The 14935-nt window shown below is 55.5% G+C and overlaps 1 protein-coding gene across 2 annotated transcripts in view; it reads right to left on the bottom strand.

The window, feature by feature from the left end:
* The window catches only part of Cdc42ep1 (CDC42 effector protein 1), an 8468-nt gene extending 4214 nt beyond the window's left edge, over nucleotides 1–4254 (bottom strand). Inside the window, exon 1 of one of the 2 annotated variants that reach the window (XM_021183414.2) lies at nucleotides 4159–4254. The gene's annotated coding sequence lies outside the window, so the exon portion shown is untranslated. Of the gene's footprint in view, nucleotides 1–1095 lie in introns of both variants that reach the window. The other variant, XM_029470091.1, reaches the window with a different exon arrangement.
* Between the last annotated feature and the right edge of the window lie 10681 nt (nucleotides 4255–14935).

Genomic DNA, 14935 nt, shown 5'->3' with positions numbered 1-14935 from the left:
AAAAAAAAAAAAAAGTTCAAAAAAGAGCTGGGAGGTGGGTGGAGGGTGTGACCGAATGAGGGAATGCTCACTGAGCATGTCTGAGGACCCGAGTTTCATTCCCCAATACCCATGTGGAAGTTGGCCCTAGTTACATGTGCCTGTGATTCCAGTGTTTTGGGGGGGGAGGGGGAGGAATGGAGACAGGAGGATTATAGGTAGTCTAGCTTAAAAAAAAAACAAAAAAACAAAAAAACCCACAAGTTTCAGGTTCAGTCAGCTACTCTGTCTCCAGGGACTAAGTGAGAGTGACAGAACAGGGCGTCCAATGTCCTCCACTGGCTTCTGTATGTGAGCACCTGGACACGTGCACTCCCACACCAGAGTCTGAGAACACACAGAGTGGACAGCAGCCTCTGAGTATCACTGAGTGGCCCGGGCACAAAGACTCCATTCTGTTTTTCGTTCACAGCGGGCATCAGCGAAGCAGAAAAATGATTGATTGATCTCTACCTAAGGCCCACCGGGGAGGTGCCCACGGCTCTCCTGCACAAGTCAGATGATGTGTGGACACTAGACCTGCAGGAGGCGGGCGCCAGAGCAGGAATGAGAATCTCTGGTGACTTAGTGCCTGTGGCGTCTCAGTGAGGAATGGAGGGGGAATTGGGCTCCTTATCCCAATGACCCTGGGCCCCAGGCAACATCGCCTCTGGCTGGCAAGTTTCAGTTCTCTGTAGGTTCAATCTATTCTACCTGGAGAGGTCAGGAGAAAGGAGGCACCCTGCCAAGGTCTTGTGCAGGGCTGTGTACACAGCCGGCCTCCCAGCCGGCCAGCGCTGACAGCCCACAGAAGCCTTGGCCTCCAAGGTGCTTCCTGGAAAAAGGATCCTGCGGTCAGAAGTGGCTTTTTCCAGCTGGCTCCTACATGCTTGAGTTGACTCAAGGCTCTGAGAAGGCCTGGGGGAAAGGGCTTTATCTGTTTGTCAGGTTGATAGAGGAGCCTTGTTGTTGGGGAACAAGTTTTGGAGGGGTGGGGGGAGTCCCGTGGGTGCCAAAGGCTACTCCCTACCTACCAATGTCCTTCCTGATCCCTCACGGACCCTCTCTTGTCCTTACCGTCTCAGCTGGTCTCTCGGTGTCCCCTCTTCTCCTTCCCTAGGCGGTTGGAGAGCCTTTGGGAATCCTGTAGACTGAACTCTGATTTTTCTGGGACCCAGTGAGGGCCACGCTTGCTCAAGGTCCCATCAAAAAGCTAGTCCCAACTTGAACTCGGAGCCTCTGACTCACTTAAGCCCTCGCCGACTTTCGGGGCCCAGTCTTGTTTCCCTGAGCAGGCTGAGGGTGGAGCGACCGACGCCTGGATTTTCCTGCCTCCCTCCCTCCCAGCATTAGCACGTGGCCGGCCTAATCACTAGCTGAGATAACCTTCCCGCCAAAGGACTACCTCCTGGCACCTTCTGAGGGGGGTAGAATAGGCTGGGGACTCAAGAGTCCTCACCCTGTGACCTTGGGCAAGTCACCTCCACACACCTGCTCAGCTGATAAAGATCTAGACCTGAGTTTCAATATTGGCTTGTTTTTTTTTTTTTTTTTTTTTTTAATTTCTCAGCCCTAGCTGCCGCCTGCAAGCATAAAAATTCTCAGTGCGAGCCCTTCTATAATGTTATTTGAAATTCAAAATAGGTTAACTAACAAGATAAAACAAAGAGGAGAACTGGACAAAGCTCGCTTTGTTTTGGGACTGCATTCTCTTCCGTCCTACCACCGGATCCTCCTCCAACCCTAGCTCCTCCCCCTCCCCCCCAGGAGGGGGGGCGACTTCTGAATCATCCCTTTCCCTGGCACCCCCAGCACCGAGAGGTCCCCTGTGGAATGTTTGCTGAAGTTATAAAGCACTTTGCTTTGCTGTGGGCCGACCAATGACATGATGTCATCAGATGAGTCTCCAACACCCCCTTGAGGCTGGAAGGCTGGCTCAGGCTACAAAGGCTGACATGGCCTGGGGAACAGACTCACCCAAGGTCCCGTGGCAGGTAAACACTGGCCAGGTTTCCCAGCCCTATAAAAACTAGTCTGTGGAGAAAGGAGTTGTGGAGTAGCATAGGGCTCACTCTGCAAACTGGCACGTGGAAGGGTCCACTGTGCCTACCATGTGAACGTGGTAGGTACCCTCCTCCACCAGATCCTCTAACTTCTGAGTGTCTTCCAGGGAGAGGGGTCCTGTCCCCATCTCACTCCCTGACTACCCATGTGATGAAGCCACCTCCCAAATGCCTCTGGACACCTCTAGATAGCATCCTCTACACCCATCTACTGAGACAGAGCTTCCTGGCTCAACTTCGGCTACTGTTTCTGTCTTCCCATGGAGAAAGCAGGTCTAAGAGCCTCTGCCAGAGAAGGGAGGAGGGGGCAGAAGATGGAGAAACTCGCTTCTCCCATCCTGGAGTGGGGCAGGCCTGGGTTCAAATCCAACATTTCATGAGTAAGGGGCATCTTTCATTCCAGCCACCTACCTATCCAGTGGTGCTAACCACAGACGGTTGCTGGCCTTTAGGTCGGTCGCCCTGCCTGACCCGGATCTAAGGTACTGGAACCTTCGCGTCTCAAAGGCCCAGGCAATCGCCCCTGTAAAGGTTCCCGGCTCCCATTTTACATGGGGGTTGGGTGAAGAGACCCAGATCACAGAACAAAAACAGCGTGAACCATGGAGCTGACATTTTACCAACACTGGCAGAATGGCCTTGCCCTCTGAGTGAAGGTAGTAGCTAAGGGGAAGCTAGCATGAGAGGAATGGGAATCAGGCTCTGCACTTCAGCATCCGTGACCAGGGCATGAGTGGCCCTGGTGAGGCTTAGTATCCCACATAACTCTTTATTTACTGTGCAATGGTCTGGGCACGTGGCCAGGGCTCCCTCAGTAGTAATGACCACAGGGACAAGTTTTGGGGCATTGGCCGGCTCCACTCACTCCACTCACTCAGAGGCCAACGGAGTGGATGTGAAGGCAAGGAAGTGGGGTAAGAGAAGCCACTCTGATGGTGGGGAAGGAGAGGGAGCAGAGAAGAGCAGAGCGCTGCTCCTTGGAGTACCCAGACACACCCTCAGGCAGGTGTGCAGAGCCCCACCTCCCGGACAGCCTGCTGGGGGCGCTGGAGGGGAAGTGTGGGTACAGTGGCTCTTTGATAGCAACACTGAAACTGCGGGATTTTGTTGCTTCCTATTTTCCCCAATTTGTGACATTTGGGATTAGAAGTCCTCCAGGGACATCCCCTCAAAGCCCAGCACTTTGGGGTGGAAGACAGGGAAACTAAGACAAACTGCCCAGAGTCACCGTCCCAGATCAGACTTTTCTGAACTTCAGGCTTCTCTGAACTTCATTGAGCCGGTAGGACAGAAGGGAGCCACTGGAAAGTGGGAGGAAAGACGTGTGTGTTGTTGTTGAAAAGGTCTTGATATATATCTCCCAGGCTGATCTCGAAATTATGACCGTCCTGCCTCAGTTTCCCAAGTGGTGGCGGTATTAAATTGTGTGTGACACTACCGACTAAGACGTCTTCTTGCCCCAGCACCCCAAGTTAAGGCTAGGCAGCTCCCCCTCCACCGCTGTGCTCTCTCAGCCTCAGTTTCCCAGTTTAGAAAAACGGCCTTCAAACTTGGTGAGTTGGGACAAGAGCACAATCAGTTGGGATGGGAAGTCCAGGAAAGACTTCAACCAGGAAACATCCCCTTCTGGGAATCTCATAAGAGAGACTTTGGGAGAGTCTCTCGCTCCCGTCCGGCGCGGGCAGAGGGCAGCGGCTGCCGTGGCCAGAAGGGAACCGGACGGGATGACCTCATCCGCTGCTCCAGCCTGGAATGCAGCTGGGGAGGGGGCAGGGTGCCCTGTCCCCATCGTCCGTTCCCCCCACCCCCCAGCTTCCCGCTCCCGCGCTGGCGTCGCCGAGAGGCCCTGGGGTCCCTTCCCTTCCGCTGCCCGCGCAGGAATGCCGCAAACGGCCCTGGGCACCTCTGCTCGCGTCCCAGTATACTGCGTTACCCTTCGGTTTTGGTGCCCTGAACCGTCCCGCAACGTGACAAAACCACCCGAGAAGTCCGAACTTTCCAGCCTCCTACGGATTGGCCCCGCGCACCCTCCGCGCCCAGGACGGTGCACACTCCCCCGGCCCGCGCCCACGATTACCTCGTGTCGTCAAGCCCGGGGGGTCCAGGGGCGGGCGCGGCGGCGGCGCGTCCCAGCGCTGCCCGAGAGTCGCTGGGCCGGTCTGCGCCGCCCTGGCCGCGGGCTCGGCGGCCAGATCCCGGGGCGGGGGCGGGCTGCGGACTCCCTCCGCCCCTGCTCCGCCCGCGGCGGCCGCGCCCCCTCCCGGGCTGGCTGGCCACGCCGCGAGGGCTGCAGTGGCGCGGCAGGGATGCCAAGCCAGGCCAGGCCCCTGCCCACCTCCCCTAGGCGGGGCGACCTCGGGAATGTTCGCTCTGTCCTGAGCCCGGACTGCCCGGAGGAGGCCACTGGGACTCTTTGCTGCCCACTGCTCCTTAGATGACCTCGGGGAGTCCAGGATTGACAGCCCTGTCCTGGGCCTCCAGCCTTTCCCTGCTGGAGCGGGAGGAACTGGCCAGAAGACTCGCTGGAATTTTTTTTCTTTTTCTTTTTTTAAAGTGTGGGGCATTCACTCTTTCCCATTTTCTCCATCCCCCATTCCTGGCAACCCAATACAAGCCCCGTCGGGTGCCAGCAGAATATTTAGCTGCTCTGGGGACTGGGGACGAGGCCTTTACAGCCGACCACTATGTAGAGGGGTGTAGGGTAACCTGTGATAATCTCATGGACCCTTAAGCTGGGATGGCCCTTGTTCCTCCTTGCCTTTCAAATGTCTCAGTTTCCCCATGAGGCCGGAGACAGGGCTCAGCAGTTGAGTGCTTCATGCTCTTCCAGAGGATGGAAGTTCTGTTCCCAGAAACACACACACACACACACACACTCACACACACGCCCCTACTATAGTGGAGTTATCAAAGCAGACATCGGATATTACATTATCTCCTGTTCTCCGCTCTAACAACCAGGAGAGTTGCTGAACAGGTAAATGAGGTCACACCTTAGAAACCTTTAGTGAGGCCCCCACTACTTCAAAGAAGGCACAAAGCCAGCCATGCTCAAGAAGACAGATCCTAGGCCCCTCCATCCGTGTACCCTCTGATTTTTCTGTGAAGACAGACAGACAGGAATCCTGGGGGCTGTGTGTGGCAGTACATGTCCCTAAGGTAGTCTGGGAGTGGGGTATTGAGCAAGGTTCCCTAAAGGAGCAGGAAGCCAGGTTAAGTTTTAAATAGAGATGCAGAGGGCCTAGGAAGTTCACACTGGACAGACTGTGGGCAAAGGCTTTGAGCTCAGAGGCAGGGATGGAGCTGGGCAGTACTGTCCCTGCAGGGGTGAGGAGCCCTAAGGACGGGTGTGGGGGAGCAAGCTCTTACTGCTCCCTCACAGAGTGCTGTGCTTCAGGGTTGGCACTCTAAACTCTCACACTAGCCGACAGGGGACGGATCATTTTTTTCCCAGATGGACAGATGGAGAAACTGAGGCCCAGAGAACACCAGTGGCAGGCAAATAAGGCTGAGATATGGTAGTTCCAGATCTTTCCCCCCACAGAGCCGCCCAGGGAAATTGGGGACAGTGTCCCAAAGACTCAGAGGCACAAAAACTCATGGAACACTGTGGGAGAGAACTGGGCCAGGCAGGGCCTGGGTATTTAACTATGGTCAGGTGTCTGTGCGTGCATAGGTGCAATTAAAAATCGCTCAGCTTTTATTGCGCACCTAATGCATACCACGTGTAATCACATTTAATCTCCGTGACAGCTCCATGGGGGCAATCCTGTCATCGGGTCTGTTTTGCAGAAAGAGTGAAATGACTTGTCCAGGGCCTCCTCCTTTGTTTGGCAGGATGGCCACATTTCCTGTTTGTAGGGAGCACCAGTGTCCCAGTGTGATTAGCAATAGCCCTTGCTTTCCCTCTCAAAGGTGTTCTGGCTGGCTGGAAAACAACTTATCCCTCCAGTCAGGGTTCCTGGAGCAACTCAGAATAATTGGCTCTGTGTCAAAGACCCAGAGTGCCAGGCTAGCTGTGAGCACAGGGTAGACATCTCTTTAAAATGGGCCTAGCTCCAGGGCAGGCATTTACCACACCTGAGGGTGTGTTTGCAGTCTTTGCTTTGCTTGTTGAGACAACATCTTACTGTGGATGGAGCATCCCAGCAGCCTGGAGTTCAGTATATAGACCAGGCTGGCCTTGAACTCACAGAGCTCTGTCTGCCCCTGCCTCTGGTGTGCTGGGAGCAAAGGCTTGCATCATCACAGAAGCTGATGGGAGAAAGCTGTCTGGATGCAAGTGTTTACTCTCTTCTACTCTTGCGCCATCTTCTGTACCCTGGCTCAGTGGTTCAGAACCTTCCAACCTCTGGACCAGATTCCAGGGACTTCCTCTCTCCCAGCTGGTGGTGTGGCAATCTTGTGGACAGACATTGTCTTCCCATTGTACAGATGGGGGAACTGAGGGTGAGAGGGGCCCTTGCTCGCAGTTGTAGGTTGTCTCTAGGTCAGTCTATCTCCATGTAGGCTGCCTTCCCTGATCATGGTCCCACTCCGGATCGAAGGCTCTGACTCAGTTTCCTCTGGAAAATGGTAGGAGAAGAAGAGTCTTGGGATCCAGGAGTCAGGGGTGAGCACCCCCTCCCCCTTCTTGCGTCTTTCTCTTCTTCTGAGTTTCTGAAGTTCCCTGTCTGCCTCCAAGGCTGTGGGTGCCAGGAGTGCAGGAGTTAACTCTACCAGAGCCCTAATTACCATGCAGGATGCAGAACAAATGGCTCCCAGCTGGGGAAGGAAAGGGGAGCTCTGCTGACAAGAGATGCCTGGGATTCTCCGGTACTAAAAGCACCAAGCCCTAGGGCTGTGTACTCCCAGGGCTCAGCTGCCCTGACTTCACCCTTATAGACTGGGATGGGGATTTATGGGAAGAAAGTTTGTCTGAGCAGGGAGCTCTCTAGGAAGGTAGAGCTGCCTAGGAAGGTGGGGAGGGGGACACAGGCTAAGATGGGGTACTTCCCACTTGGGGCACCCTTTTGTAGAGAGCAGAGAACTTTGGGGCTGGGTGAGTTGGCTTGGCTATATCTAGTCTATCAGCCCTTCCTGGGCAGCACGCTTCCTTGGACTTCAAAGTCTGGCTGGATTGATGTCCAGTTTATTTCTCTACTCACTGGCCCAGGGTTCCTAGTCTTCTGTGTCTTATATGCCCAGGGGTCCATCCACCCACAGTTGCAATGGCTGATTTATCCAGATACCTAGCTGCCTATCCCTTCCCACCTATCTCCTCACCCTTCGCCCATTTACACACCGCTCACACACTCATCTTTTGATCCACAACCTATATACCCATCCACTCACCCAACCGCTTACCTACTCCTCCACTCTGCCCTCCACCCACCCACCCATGGACACTTCTGCTTCTCGGGCGTCCATTCTCTCTTTCCTCCAGCAGCCCTAACCACTACCCCATCTGGCCACCCGGCTGTGCATCGTCATCTCTTTCAGTTACTCCTTTTACACTCCATTCGGTGATCCCCTTGCACAGACTCACTCTTGGCTTTCTGCAGGGGCCCAAACCTCTGAGCCTGTACACACACACATGCACGTGCTCGCACACTCACACGCACACCCGCGGGCACACACACACACACACACACACATTCACATACACACACACACATACACGTGAGTCATGCCCGCTGACGGGCCACTCTGAGGCCCTCCAGAAGCCATCTCTCAAGCTAGACTACCTATGGTCTGGCCTCCATGGGGGCATCTGTTTGCCAGGGAGGGCTCAACGAGATGCTTACTTGGCATTTGCACTCCTGGTGTGTTTGGGGAATGATCCTCATCCCTTCACCTGGACCCAACCTCAGGAAGGCCTGCGGCCTGCATCTTCTCAGGAACTAGACTCCCTCAGGAGCTCATGGGCGTGCCAGGGGGAGGAGACAGCACTGGGGCCCCCGAAAACTTTAGTGCTGTGACATCTCTTTACACACAGGGGAATGTTGGCATGGGGGCACTGGAGTGGCTACACCTCTCTCTCTCTCTCTCTCTTCCTCCTTTTTTTTTTTTTTGAGACAGGGTTTCTCTGTGTAGCCCTGGCTGTCCTGGAACTCACCCTGTAGACCAGGCTGGCCTTGAACTCAGAAATCCACCTGCCTCTGCCTCCTGAGTGCTGGGATTAAAGGTGTGTGCCACCACGCCCGGCTTAGTTTTTTTTAACTCTTATGTAGGGTTATTGGTCCCGGGACTATGTCTGGGCAGGATACAGTCAGAGGAAACTCTGGTGGAGCTCCATAGAGGCAAATTGGTCATCTGACCCGGGTATGGCGCGAAAGACTAATCAAACCATCTAGTAGCTGGTTCTCTGACAGGGAATTGAACCCCAGGATGGGTATGTGGCTTGCTGTGATCCTATAGAGGTTAGTAGTCTGTGTTGTGGCTTGCTGTGATCCTATAGAGGTTAGTAGTCTGTGTTGTGGCTGCAGCAACCTCGTTTCGAATCCAAGTTACAGAACCATATGATGTGTTTATAAAAAGATAAAGAGGGGGGGATATGTTTTGGTGAATGTGTGGTGAGGTATGGGGGAGGGGGTGCCTTGGTGGGCCCATGCTGAGGCATCCCTTCCTGCTAAAGAACCAGCGCCACAGCCACCCACCGCCACAGTATAGTATAGAATAGAGTTTATTCAGGGCATGGGAGGGGAGTCAAGAGGGTAGGATATGAGAGAGAGAGAGAGAGAGAGAGACAGAGAGAGACAGAGAGAGAGAGAGACAGAGAGAAGAAGAAGAAGAAGAAGAAGAAGAAGAAGAAGAAGAAGAAGAAGAAGAAGAAGAAGAAGAAGAAGAAGAAGAAGAAGAAGAGAAGGAGGGGGAGGGGAAGGGGGAGGGGAGGGGAGGAGGAGGAGGAGAGACCAGCCATGAAAGAGGGGGAAGGGAATGGGAAGAGTGGGGGAAGGGGCAAGGGGACAGGAAGGCAAGAGCAAGAGAGACAACTGTGGGGCAGAGCTTAGACAATTAAATTTTTTTTCATCTTATGTCTATGTACGCTTTGCCTCCATGATCATCTGTGCACCATCTGTGTGCCTGGGACCTGTCAGGTCCATGGGGGCGTTGGATCCCTTGGAACTGGAGTTGCAGATGGTTGTGAGCCACCATGAGGTGCTGGGAATCAAACCTGGGTCCTCTGGAAGAGCTCTGGTGCTCTTAGCTGCTGAGTCATCTCTCAAGCCCCTGGCCTGGAACACATTTCTTTCTTTCTTTCTTTCTTTCTTTCTTTCTTTCTTTCTTTCTTTCTTTCTTTCTTTCTTTCTTTCTTTCTTTCTTCCTTCCTTCCTTCCTTCCTTCNTTTCTTTCTTTCTTTCTTTCTTTCTTTCTTTCTTTCTTCCTTCCTTCCTTCCTTCCTTCCTTCCTTCCTTCCTTCCTTCCTTCCTTCCAAGATGCTTCCTGGAGGAGGAAGAGACTTTAGGATATAGTATAGTTCCCAGAGGCTGTGCAAACTGGAAGGCTTGAAAGCCAGGCTGAGTACACCATGCATACGGGTGGCATGTGTGCACATACGTGTGGCATGTGTGTATGAGGCTGTAGCCACGAGGAGGACTGGAACCTCAGAGTTGGGTCTGGCCTGAGGGCCTGGTGACCACGGATGAGTGCCAGCCTGTCTGTCCCTGCTACTTCTCAAGCCTGGGTGTGAAGGAGTTCTTGAGAGCCACTAGGCCAAGACAGGAGCTAATCCCAAGGGTTTCATGACATGGGCTGGAGGCCCACAGAGCATAGCTCAGAGACAGCTGGCCAGCCGGAAACGCCTCTGGAATTCCGGGCTCTGGGAAAAGGGCGAGAGCTCGGGTGACTTTTTCTCCTGAGGATCCTGCTGGGCGGCTCAGCTCTGGCTCCATTTCCACAGGGAAATGGAGGGGGGGGAAAGACCCTCCCCTCCCCCCCATTGCCACTCTCGTCTCCAGGAGAACAAGACACTGGGCGGTGTGTGGGGGTGGGGAGCAGAGGAAGGATGTGGGGCTGGTTCCTTGGCCCCACCCTGAGGAGGACAGATAGATGGATGGACACAGGGGGACATGGGGCGGGTGCTGAGGCACTTGCAGTTGCAGATGGTGGTGAGGACATCAGAAAGGGTCAGGCCCAGGTGACCCATTGTCCCCTGGGTGATGGGACTGAATTCTTCCAAGCTGGCCAGGCCCAGGATGGAAGGGTGGGGAGGGGTCCACATCCAGGAGACCTTTGTTCTTCACTTGAGGGGGGTGGGTGAGAGGGGAGGGGCTGGGGGGGACAGGAAACACGTTAAGAGTAGAACAAACAATAGCCTATTCTCCATGGTCCAGCCTGGCTGGAGAGATAGGCCCTTGGGCTGTGGGCCAGGCTTGGGCCCGAATCATCACCATCACTGCCCCCCCAGCCCCCCTGCCCCCGCCCGCTGCCCCAGCCTGGCCCCAAGATGAGCAAGTGTGCAGGAGGCTTCTCCTTCCTCACCCTCCCTGTGGGCTGTTGCCCAGGGGACTGACAGGTTCAGGGCCAGAACTCAGCGGCACACCTGGCACAGCCCCTGGTTCAGCCAGTGACACCCCTGTCCTCGTCCCCCACCCCCACCAGGCTTGCTGGCTCCTAGCTTCCTGCTCAGCTGGCTAGGCTGGGGATGAGAGGAAGATGGTCAGAGGCCCGGCCGGACCCTGCTGCAGGCTGGCTGAATTCTTTCTTTCCCATCCTCACGGCCCATTGTCCAGCGAGGACACGGGGCCAAGGGGATGGGGCCACTTCCTCCGCGGCTTCACATAACTGGGCAGTGTGGACCAATTTCGCCCTGGAAAATTGGTCTGTGGCCTCTCAGAGCACATGAAAAGCTCCAAGCTCACCGCTGCTCTCTCTAATCCTCAAGTGTCAGAAAGACTCCCACATGTGGTAGCCACATCCTCCCACAACACTGAGTGTGTCTGACAGTCCCGCTGTCACACATCCTTTGAATGGCAGGGAGCTCACCGCTTACCTGAGAGGGCAACTCCACCAGGCAAGATGTCTCCCTGCAACAGCAGAATTCAGCCCCACCCCTCTGTCTTCTGCTCATTGTCCCTCCCTCCCACCTCAGCTGCCACACACAGAGAAAGGGCCCCAAAGTTCCCCCTTTCAAGTGTTAGAAGGCCTGGCTCCAGCTAGTCCCAACTGGGATTCTTGGGCAAGCGTCTCACCCTCCCTTGCCTCAGTTTATCTGTCTGTAAAATGGGAAGAGTAATGCATACCATCAAAGTGGCAACCTGAGGAAGCTGTTTTACAAACACAGGCTGGGGGTGTGCATCTTAGGAATCACAGCCCCCCCCTCCCGCCACCCCCCTCCCCGGCTTACAGTTCTGTCATGGACTTCATGTCACAACAGACTCATTAAGCACCAGGTCAGGAGAGGGCAAGGGAGCAAAGCCATTGCCTTTGAACTCAGGAATTCACACTCCCATCTGGCAGAGGGGGACGCGCAGCTTCTATCGTTTTTTATATGTAGAGAACCCTTTGTAAGGTCATAAGGACTCTGAGGAGGATGTCTCTCTCACAGGTGAGGAGAGCAGCCCAGAAGAGTTGCTGCGACTTGCCTGAGGTCCCACAGCACAGCTCTGCTGGGAATGGAGTTGGTTATCAGCAGGCCCTGGAGGGGTTAAGAGTGTTGGCTTGAGCCCAGAGCGGGTGGGGGGGTGGGGAGTCTTATGGGGAGAGAGGGTGGGAGCAGGCAGTTCTTCCTCCTGGGTCTCTAATGCAGCCCTGGTGGGCAGTGTGAGCTGCAGCCACAGCCTTGTGTTGACTCAGCGAGGTCTCCTGCCAAGGCTTGCTGACCAGAGGAGCCCCGGGGGAGGCTCAGGCCACATTCTTTGCCTGCTGGAGACTGGGGTCGGGGAAGTGGCTGGTACATTCTGGTGGAGCCTGTGTGCTGGAGAGGAGAGGAGATGCTGGGGTGAAGGGTGGGACGAGGCGGGGAAATGCTTTTCAGAGAAACCAAGACTGGGTACCCGAGGGGCTATCACAGAGTGAGTGGCCTGGCCTGGCCTGGCCTGGCCTGGATGGATTAGTCAGGGGCTGCTTGCTCCCAAGACTGAGGCTGAGCTTGGCCATAAAGAGAGTAGATCTGGTTAGGCCACCATCACTGTTTGGTCCCTCCTGCCTCAGTTTCCCCACTTAGCAAATGAGCTCCCTACCTCACTCACTTCAGGGAGGATCAAAGGCATGAACAAGTTGGGTCAGAGGGAGCCCCCTGGGCGGATCATGGGATCACCACACACTGGCCATCTGGCCAGCAAAAGAAGGGACACAGGGGTAGCCCAGAGAGTGTACATGGGTCTGTGTGACACTCAGCCTGCTCAGGCTTCTCTTCAACCATAACAACAGCTCCTTCTACCTCCTCAGCTTAGGCCACGCCCATGCCCTTCTGTCTCAGGGCCTTTGCTCCGCCTCCTCCGCTTAGGCCACACCTATGTCTTTCTGTCTCAGGGCCTTTGCACTGCCATACATTCTTCCTGCTTACAGTGCTCCTTGCCAACACCAGGAAGGCCATCAGCTCACTTAGAACCCTGTGAGACACTGGAGCTCAAGTGACCTCCCTCCATGACCCACCAGCCACCTCTCACTTATGCCTTGCTCTGTCATTAGTAAACTACACCATCTCCCTCCAGCCCCGTGAGGGAAGGGTCTGTGTCTATCTTGTTCTTGCAGAGGTTCGGTGATTTCCCCAACACCAAACAGCTGGGGAAAGATGGAGCTGGGGCCAGGCTGGACTTCTTAGATCCTAGTTAGACTTTCCTTCCAGAACTGTACCACCACCACCAAAAAGCTGTCTCCTCTGTAGGCCCCTCGGCTCCCGGAAAAGAGGGTATGTGTGAGTGCTGTCTCCCCCACACGACTAACATGTGTCCCCTTTCTTCTCTCAGTAGATGCTGGGTCCTAGTTTGTTGGGTTGGATATGGGGAGACAGTGACTCATATCGCAGCAGAGTTCGATGCATAGCCCAGTTGCCACCCTGGTGGGCCCCAGTTCCTCCACGAAGGACAAGCGCTAGTGCCTCGGGCCTGCAGCCTGGGCATTCCAGGGCTTCCTCGGCAGCCCGGCGGGCCAGCTGGCCTCGAAGCCCTCCCAGAATTGCCCAGCAGCTGCAGGGTGGCCGGATGCCCCGCCCGGCGCCTCTGGGCCCAAGCCCAGGCCGCAGGCTCGTTGTGGCTGGCATTGCTCCTTCGGCTCAGGCACGAACACCACAGGGATTTTAAAAATAAAGGGCCTTGAGACGGTGGCCTGGCTCAGGCAGCCGGAGCTGGGGCGGGGCCAGACGGGGACAATGGGGGGATGCTGAGCCTTGGGGCTGGCCACCAGGGCTGCCAGGCCAGGGTGGCCCAGAGTCCCCCTCTCCAGTGGTATTGCTCTTCTATGGGGAAATGTGGGGGCAGGCTTTGGGTTCCTTAACCAAGCTCTACTGAATACCTACTACGTGCAGGGCTGCTCTGGATCTTTCGGGGTCTGGCTCTCCTCAGCTGTCACCCTCCCCTGCACGCCCTCCCCCCCCCCCCCCCCCCATCTCAGTCTCCCTCTCTCCTCTAGCCCAGCGGACAGGAAACAGAGCCGAAGAGGTCAAGAGTCCGGGGCCTTCAGAGCCCAGTGTCCATGCAGCATGGAGCTGTCTGTGAGGGAGGGGGGGCTTCCTGTTTACAAGACTCCCAAGGACCTTCAGGGGTGGTGCTTAAGACAGGCCTGGGGGGAGCCCCTCCGCTCTGGCTGCCAGGGAGGGGCCTCCAGTACATCAGCCAGCTGGGCTCGGACCATACCCCCGTACCCCCGTACCCCCCGTACAGTAGGGAAGTGAGGAGCCTTTGGAATGGTGGCCGGCTGGAGGGGTTGAGTGGGAAAGCATCGGAGGTAACATCTTGAGTAACATCTGGGGCCCCAGGCTGGTAGGTAGGGCTCTCCCTCACAGTTCTTTACCGGCGAGCTGAGAGAACCAGGAAGAAGGATGGATACTTTCTGCCTTCGGAGGCTACAGAGTCAGTTGAGGCTGGGTCAGCTCTATGTCCCTAGGAGTTGGGGACCAGTACTCTTATTCCCAGCGAGGCTGAAGGCCAGTTCCTGGCTAGCTCAGACTGCCTCACCTTCTTCGAGGCTTCCATACTCATCCTCACGGGAGGATGCGCTGTCTATAGCCCAGGAATGTTTGGGCAACAGCAGCCAGATACACTTCATAGTGTGAACAATTCGTCCACCTCCCCTGCAGGTTGTCCCAGTCAGCTCTCCCTGCGGTTACCCAACAGATATTGATCCAGGGCCCCAGGGGTCATGACCTGGTGAGAAAAGAGCAGCTGTCACCGCCCAAGATTTGCTGTCAGTACCCCTTACCTAACTGGGAAAAGTCAGTGCTCCCCCACACCCCCTCCTGTTTATTTCAGTTCCTTTCTACCGTCCCCTAGCTCAGAGTACCCAGAGACCAGCCCTTAGAGCACACCTTTGCAGGTCTTTGAAGCCAGTCATGTTGGAAGGAGCGGGTTACAGTAGCAGGAGGCAATCACAGAGGGCTTCTCACAAGAGACAGCAGCTTCTCACCACGCATTCCTGAGATGGCGCCATAGCCTGGCCAAAGGGAATGACGTTTCTAGAGAAATTTAGCAGTGTGATGGGGGTTGCACAGGCTCAGGAGAAGGAAAAAGGTGGGGGAGGGGGATGGTGCAGGGATGGTGCAAGGGTCCTCTACCTTGGGGCTTCCAGTGCTGTAGAATGCCCTCTTTGGCCCCTCAGGAATGCAGCGCAGAGCCTGATAAAGGAAAAGGTCAGGGATTTGGTGGTGGTGGTGGTGGTGGTGGTAGTGCATGCTGGTGGTTGTTCAGGTGGCAACAGAGGGGCCTTTACCCTGG

Source organism: Mus caroli, chromosome 15 (genome assembly GCF_900094665.2).
Source record: "Mus caroli chromosome 15, CAROLI_EIJ_v1.1, whole genome shotgun sequence".
In the NCBI taxonomy this organism is placed as follows: Eukaryota; Metazoa; Chordata; class Mammalia; order Rodentia; family Muridae; genus Mus; species Mus caroli.
This window is presented reverse-complemented; position numbering and strand designations above follow the sequence as displayed.